Source organism: Rhinolophus hipposideros, assembly GCF_964194185.1.
Source record: "Rhinolophus hipposideros genome assembly, chromosome: 11".
Taxonomy (NCBI): Eukaryota; Metazoa; Chordata; class Mammalia; order Chiroptera; family Rhinolophidae; genus Rhinolophus; species Rhinolophus hipposideros.
In genome coordinates, this window is record NC_138057.1 from 15,946,312 (window position 1) to 15,955,111 (window position 8,800).

An 8,800-nucleotide genomic window follows, 5' to 3' on the forward strand; every position below is an offset into this window, starting at 1 on the left:
TTGGAAGTCCTCAATTTTGGCATTTTAATTAGTGCTACCTGTAAAACAATACCAATCACCCTCCATCACTGGGACAACCATAACTTATTTTCCCAGTCATGTTGGGGGTCAGACTGACCACACTGCTGTCTTACCCACATATCTAAGAAATCATTGGCATGTCCCTGAGAGATGGCTGCCCAAGGTTAGGACAGGAGTTCAGGTATACAACAGAAAGAGACGTTATTTATATATATCATGAAATGATCACCACAATACACACCCGACCTAACCATACGCCAGGGAAGAAGAGCACCTGTACCTGTAGCCAATTGAGAGAACAATCCTCATGATGGGCAGTTGCATGGAGCCCATCATAGACATGCCTTGCAGGAATGTGCAATCCTGGTGGGCACTGACCAGTTCCTGGTGAAGATGGGCACTGTCACTACATTCAAGCGTGCCCACAATATGCAGCTTATACAGTTCAGGATGAACCCCACCATCAGGGTGGAGGCCAAGAACCTGGCTGACCTGCCCAAGCTGGTAGAGAGTCTGAAGCAGCTGGCCAAATCGAACCCTATGGTGCAGTGTATCACAGAGGAATAAATCAGCCCTGGGACCTGTAAGCTACACCTGGACATCTGCGTGAAGGACCCAAAGCAGGACCACGCTTACATTCCCATCGGGAAATCCCACTCAGTCATCTCGTACCCTGAGACCATCAGCGAGGAGTGGAATATGCTCTGCCTGTCCAAGTCCCCCAACAAGCACAGTCGGCTGTACGTGAAGTAGCAGCACTTCCACAATAGCCTGGCCTGTGACATCGACGAGGGTAAGGTGTCTCACCTGCTGGGAGCTCAACCAGAGTCTACTACCGGGCCATCAGTAGGAGTGGGACGTAGCCGAGGCCCGCAGGATCTGGTGCTTTGGCCCTGACGGCACTGGCCCTAACGCGTGGTGCACAAACATCACCAAGGATGTACAATACCTCTGCGAAATCAAGGACAGGGTGGAGGCTGGCAGCGCTGCGCACCGAGAACGTGCCAGGCATCGCTATGAGGACATATATGTATAGCGCTGCCCACAGATGCCACCCACATCATCCCCACGGCCTGCGCTGCCTCTATCCCTGTGTGCTGACCGCCAGTTCTGCCTCCTGGAGCCCACACACCTTGTGGAGATGCAGTGTCCAGAACAAGGGTAGGTGGCACCGTAGGATGTCCTGAATAGGAAGCGAGGCCGTGTCTTAGAGGATTCCCAGGTGGCTGCCCCCACCCACCATGTTTGTCCTGACGGCCAACCCACCCATCAATGAGCCCTTTGACTTCACCTCCAATCTGAGGTCCCACACAGATGGCCAGGCCTCCTCCCCACAGTGTGTGTTCAACTACTGGCAGATCCTGCTCGGAGATGCATGTAACTTGCGTCAGCCAGGCAGTGGTGGAGATGCGCAAGCACAAAGGCCTGAAGGAAGGCATTGCAGCACCGACAACTTCCTGAACAGATTGTCAGCAGCCGTCCCTGCACACCAGGCCTTCCGGGGGCAGGCGGGACTCAGTGCAGCATCGCACCCATCGATCCACCACAGCAACAAGCCCTCACATTTTCCTCACACCTTGCGACTGCCCAGACACAGTGATGTCCCACCTAACAGGTATCTGGGGACCCACTGTGTGCCATTGCTCGGCATAAATAGCAAAAGAAATGGAATCATTACATCTCAGCTTTGAGGGCACCTGTGGCAAATTCCCAGATTAAAAGCTTCCTTGATTGTGAAAATACATGAAATAAATCATAAAGGCATCTGTCATCTTCCTCCTACTTGCTTAAATTTCCAGGGCCAGACCTTTTCAACAGCAAGGATGAGGCTTCTGGGATAGGCCCGGAAGGGCGCTTTCCTTACCTGGAGCGTATGGGACCAGTGTGTCCCTTCGGCTGTCAATGCCATCTTCTAGTTGTGCAGTGTTCTGAATTGCATCTGGACAAAGTGCCAAACAATCTTCCCTGACACTATGCTGCTGGACCTGCAAAACAACAAAATAACCGAAATCAAATGGGGACTTTAAGAACCTGAAGCAGCTTTGTGCATTGATTCTTGCTAACAACAAAATTAACAGAATCAGTCTTGGAGCATTTATACTTTTCGTGAAATTAGAACGACTTTATCTATCCAAGATCCCCTGAAGGAATTGCCAGGGAAAAAAATGCCCAAAACTCTCTAGTTGCTGCATGTTCACGAGAACAAGATCACCAAGTATGGAAATCTGTATTCTGTATTCAATGGACAAAACCAGATGATCTTCGTAGAACTGGGCATCAACCCACTGAAAAGCTCAGGAATTGAAAATGGAGCCCTCCAGGAAATGAATACACTCTCCTACATCCACATTGCTACCACGAATACAACCTCCATCCCGCAACGTCTTCCTCCTTCCCTTACTGAATTACATCTTGATGCCAACAAAATCACCAAAGTTGATGCAGCTAGCCTGGAAAGACTGGCTAATTTGGCTAAGTTGGAACTGGGTTTCAACAGCATCTCTGCTGTTGACAATGGCTCTCTGGCCAACACTCATCATTTTAGGGAACTTCACTTGAACAACACGCCTATCAAAGCGCCAAGTGGGCTGGCAGAGCCTAAGTACACCCAGGCTGTTTACCTTCATAATGACAGTATGTCTGCAACTGGGTCTAACAATTTCTGCCCACCTCGATACAACACCAAAAAGGCTTTTTATTCAGATGTGAGCCTGTTCAGCAACCCAGGCCAACACTGGGACATGCAGCCACGCACCTTGCCATTCAGCTCAGAAACTTTAAGTGACTCTCAAGAAAGCCCTCATTTTTATAACCTGGCAAAATCACATTAATGTCATTGCTGGGGCGTAAAGGGGGATGGCAAAGAAAATGAAAGTTAGATATTGGAAATCTAACTGCAATGTCAATGTTTTTCCCACATGACTTTTTATGCATAAAGCCAACTTATGCAGTTTAAATAATTCCCTACAATAAAAAATAAACAAAATGCCTGCCATTTTCAGAATCCTTTTTTGAACCTTTCTGTTTTTATTAACTGAGCTATTGAAGATATTCTTATTTCATTAAATGTAAAACTTGGAGTAAATATGTATGTTAACAATTTAGTAACGCTTTTCTTTTTTAATTTCCAGAAGGAATCAAGTTTTAAAGGTATCAATCTTCTGTAACGCAGAGTGGATACTGCCTTTGACATAAAGTTAAACATCAAACTCTAGCTCTGTATTAATCCCCATTATTACTGGAAAAGCCTCATTTTAATATGTAAATTTAATACAAGCTTTGTAAATTTTTTGCTAATATCATTATTTGGAAAAAAATAAATTCGCAAGTTCACATTCAAAAAAAAGAAAGAAAGATATGACATCTGTGTTTATTTCCAGATTTCAGAGGCAACAGAAATGCCATTGCAACAGGGACTTAACATGGCCATTGTGGGTAGGAGATTGGATGGGACACCAACACGTTTTCATTTCTTCAGAGAATACAAATGTCCCAAATAAGTTTAGAATAAACTCATTAACAGGACTAGAAAAAAAGATTCCCATAGAAATGATGTTCATTTATGACAGGATTTAACCTATAAGACAATATATTTTTCCTCATTTGCTTTTGTTTGTTTTAATGTATTCTTTAGCATATTATAAATATAACTTTTATCTTTCAACTCTTAAGCCTTCTTTTGTGCTCTTCAACAACTTAAGAGACATAAAGTGTCATCTTCCTTAAAGCTATTTTGATATTCACCCTTTTTTAAAAAGTTCTCCAACTTTGTGGTCTTCAATCATTCAGATAACTTGTGAGTTCTGCCACTCATCCACTAAAACTTTTAAATAAAATGTAATAATCATGGAGAAAAAAATAGCTAACTGGAAAGTTAAATATACCAGACTCACACCCATTCTTGGTGTCACTAGGGACTTACTGGCAAAATGTGTGCTCATCAGCTACAAACATTAAATCTGGGAAATACCTAAAGAAAGACATAGGATGACCTAGAGTTTGTTTTGTTTGTTTGTTTTTAAAGCATACTAAATATTTCTTTACTCCTTGCTTTCTGGGAGGAGCTAGACAAAACAGGATAATTAAAATAGCCATGGGTCGTACTTTAGCATTTACTTATTCCTTTGACTCAATCTTTGAGTCCTCATCAGAATCCTGTTGGCGAGAATTTAAAATAGCACTTTGGAAAATAGTTTGGCAGTTTCTCAAAATGTTAAACAGAATTACCATATGAATGCAAAATTTTCATACAATGCAATTCCACTCCTAGGATTCTGCTCAAGAAAAATGACAACATATGTCCACATAAAATTTGTACATAAATGTTCCTAGCATTATTATTCATAATAGTCAAAAAGTGGAAATAATCCAAATCTCTATTAACTAATGAATGGAAAACAAAATATGGCGTATCCATACAATGAAATATTACTTGCCTATAAAAAATAATGAAGTATAGAAGCATACTACAAAAAATTCATAGATGAATTTTGAAAACATTAGACTAAGTAAAAGAAACTACGTCACAAAAGACTACAAGTTATTATTCCATTTAGATGAAATTTACACAATAGACAAATCTATATTGAAAGATAGCAGATTAGTATTTACCTGGGACTGGGGATGAGGTGAAAAAAGATGGGGATAATAGGTAGTAACTGATAATGACTATAGTGTTTCTTTTGTGTAATGAAAATGTTCTAAAATTAGATTATGGTAATTCTTGCACCACCCTATCAATATACTAAAAACCATTGAATTGTGCACTTTAAATGGATAAATTCTGTGGTATGTAAACTATATACCAATAAAACTTAAAAAAAAAAAAAAAAACAGTATTACTAACTAAGGTGCCATTCTCATTTACAGATGAATAAAATGGAGACTCAGAAGATAAATGTCTTGTTCAAGTTTTAAATTCTAGAATTTGCTAAGAGACCTCAAGCTCTGTGTTCAAGTCTAATGCGATTTCCACTTTATGAACATTTCTTTCCCCTCGGTGAAAATTAATCCTTTTATATTCTGTTTCTAGATCCATTTCATCTCAAAGAAATGTTTTATTTCCTCTATTTCTATTATCTCTTTATTCTTCTGGTGACTCTTTCACTTTAGTAAAAGTTCTCAAGTCTATATCCCTGAGGGGAGGGGAGAACTCCTTATTTCTATGTTCATTCAGAGCCAAGTTACTTGATAATAATCTTTATTGTCTTCACTTCCTTCATTTTCATTCTTCATACCTTTAGAATATACTAGGGGTGCCAAAAAAAAATGTATACACATTTTAAGAGATGTTAACACTTTGGTCAATGTTACTCAAGCAGTATTTCACCGTACTCAGAAGTGTCCAGACGTTGACGGTAACCACTTTGAGCACCTCTTGTAATTGCAGAAGTCAAACGTGACTTGTATTCATCTTTTGTTATCTGTATATATTAATGTAGTTTTTTCCTTACTTACAATGTGTATACATTTTTGGGGGCCCCTCTATATTCACTAAGATCACCAATAACTTCCTAATCTTGTAATAAATCTCTTTCTTGATATTTGTTTCTTCTTTAAGTTCTGTAATACTTGGTTTCTCTCCTATTTCTTATATATTTCTTATATGTCATCTTTCCCGGTTTTTCTTTCTCCACCAGCTAATAAGAAGCTGACGATTGCACAGTTTTATCCTCACTCACCATAGTGCCTCTCTCTGCTCTTTATACCTGTTCCTTATTTCTTCAGATAGCACTGCCATCTACCCAATGATCCAAAACATCACCTTGATCATCATTCCAAACCCCTCTCTTCCTCTATTTTCCCTTTTCAGCCAAATGATTCCCCAGCACTGTCAATTCAATCTCTTAAATATGTCTCAGATGTGTTCCCTCTTATCCATTTCCATAGCCACAGCCTTGAGGGATCAGCTCTGATGTGACCAATTACAAAAGCCTTCTGGACCTTCTTCCACCTAGCATTTTAATCTATACATTAATGTGAGGGTAATATTTCTAATATATCAATCTGATCATATTAGTTCCCTTTTGAAAAATCCTTTCATGGCTTCCAATGCTAACATGATTAAGTCTTAAATTCTTAGTGTATCACCCAGGGCTCTTTGTGACCTTATCCTTCACATTACGCTCTACTACCAATTCCCCACATGACCCAATCACAGTTTGCTGAATGGGGCTTACTTTCTCAAGTCTTCCTGCTTTTTCAAATGCTATTTTTGCTGCCTAGGATGTTATGAGTTTCCTTGTAAGTCTAGTGAAATATTATATCTTCCTCAAGTCCTTCAAGTCTCATCTCTTCTAGGTAAAGCTTCCTTGGCAGCTCATAAAGGAGTTTTGTACTCCCTCTTGAACACATTTCTATTTCGTACTTAATGTGGAGTACTACAATATTTACCTGTTTGTGACTCGTGTAATAATAACGGTAATGTCAATAACAGTAATACCCAGAATATTTTGAGATATATGTTCCTGACACCGCTGCAAGTGCCTTACATATATTAACTATTTAATCTTCATATAAGTCTTGAAGTGACATTTATCATTATCCCCATGTTTCAGATGAGATCGTTGGTACATAGAAAGTATTATAAAATAAATTGACATCAAACAAGGGTTAAGGAGAAGATTCAACCTAAGACAGATTGGTGACAAAAATCTGTGCTCTTAACCACCATTTCAAGCCGAAATACTGTGAGCTCTGGAAAGGCAGTGTCCATGTCTTACTCATCTTTCTAACCAGTGCCTAGCATATTGTCTGCCACAGCTGGTGCCCTATTATTGTATGTTGAGATAGGTGCCAAGCCCAAGGGAAGTTACACTAAATTCCAAATATATCTTTCCAGTGAAATTGATTTATGTATGTCTCCAATGAAATTGAGGAAATGTTTTATATAAATAAATTTAAGCACCTGTAGAAATATTTAAAAAATAATTCACAGTTGCAGGAGACAAAAATATATGTACATATGGGTATTAATCACTGCACTGCAACACAGTAAAAATGTATCACAATACAGATGGCAATTCCGGAAAGTCATAAGATTATTGCTTAGATAGGCACAGAAACAGAAACTCTGTTACCCCATTGGCTTTCAAGGACATGAAACATGAATTTGTGCCATGAGGCATTTCTGCAAACACACCATGAAATATGGTGTTCTTTTAAGTAGCAAGATGCTTCCATCCTGAAACATCATCTTAAATCACCATAGGGTCTTTCGTCCTCTCTTTTTTCCATCTTATATGGTATCACAATTTCAGAAATGAGAAATTGCTTCAATGGACACAGTGTGAAAAGGGTGTTGCTCCTCATAGGAAGGAGCAGATAATGGTAAAGAAATAGTGTTAGTGCAGTCAAAGACCAGTCAGTGAGAAGTACAGCAATGGCCAGCCTGGAAACCCTTTATTTGAAAAATAAATGGTATAAAGTTCTGTTTCATTTGCAGAAACTCTTATCAGAAAAGAATGCACCAATTGTGTAAATTGTACCTTGTAAAATTTCAAGTCATGGGGTTTAGAGATGGGCACATTTTGAGTGAAAGAATTGGCAACATTAGTTTTCAAGCACTGCATAAACTCTGGAAGTCAGCCATTGTTTTAAAAAGATAGATAGATTGGCAGATAAAAAGATGATAGATCGAGGGATAGATGGATAGATAGATAGATAGATAGCATAAGCTCTCGCTCGCTTTCTCTCTCTCTCTGTTTCTCACTCACACACATTTATAAACATATACAGTGTACAAACAAAGGCAGCATGTGATAATGGAGAGAACACAGGCAATATAGACATACTGACTCTCATCTGGCTCCACCATTTGCTAAATTATATGGAAATTATTTTCTCTGTGTTTCCTTTTTTTTCATTTTTAATATGAAAGAAAGCACTTTTCTTATAGAATTATTGTGAAAACTAGAGATGTTTATAAATTGTTATACTTAACACATCTTAAGCAATCATTGGTGTCATTATCATTAATAAAAACTATTTCATATTAATGTATGTGGGCATAAAGAGCCAATAACCAGTAACCTGAAAGAAAGCCAACTGAAAATTACATGACAGAATAAAAGAAAGAAGGAGAAGGACAGACAAAAGAAATCACAGCAAAGGAAACCATCAATAAAACAAAAAGAGATCGTACTGAATGGGAAAAGATATTTGCCAATGATATATCTGATAAGGGATTAATATCACAAATCTATAAAAAACTTACTCAACTCCAAAAAAACAAACAACCCAATTAAAAAATGGGCAAAGGACTTGAGGAGACATTTTTCTAAAAAGGACATACAGAAGGCAAGAAGACATATAAAGAAATGCTCAACCTCACTAACAATCAGAGAAATGCAAATAAAAACCACAATGAGATGCCACCTCACTCCAATCAAAATGGCTATCATCAATAAATCAACAAACAACAAATGCTGGAGCGGATGTGGAGAAAAGGGAATGCTAGTGCACTGTTGGTGGGATTGCAGATTAGTACAGCCACTATGGAAAACAGTATGGAGGTATCTCAGGAATCTGAAAATGGAACTACCCTATGATCCAGTAATTTCACTCCTAGGCATCTACCCGGAGAAATCCAAAACTCCAATTCAAAAATCAGTATGCACTCCTATGCTTATTGCAGCACGTTACACAATAGCCAAGATATGGAAACAACCGAAATGCCCATCGGTAGATGACTGGATTAAGAAGCTGTGGTACATTTATACAATGGAGTATTACGCAGCCATAAAGAAGAAAGAAATCTTATCATTTGCAACAACATGGA

At 39.0% G+C, this 8,800-nt stretch overlaps 1 pseudogene across 1 annotated transcript; it reads left to right on the forward strand.

Moving 5' to 3' along the window:
- The first annotated feature begins 1,894 nt into the window (after positions 1-1,894).
- On the forward strand, positions 1,895-2,852 carry LOC308504731 (decorin-like; annotated as a pseudogene). Its single transcript has one exon. The product of its transcript is annotated as a decorin-like (transcript).
- Positions 2,853-8,800: the final 5,948 nt, after the last annotated feature.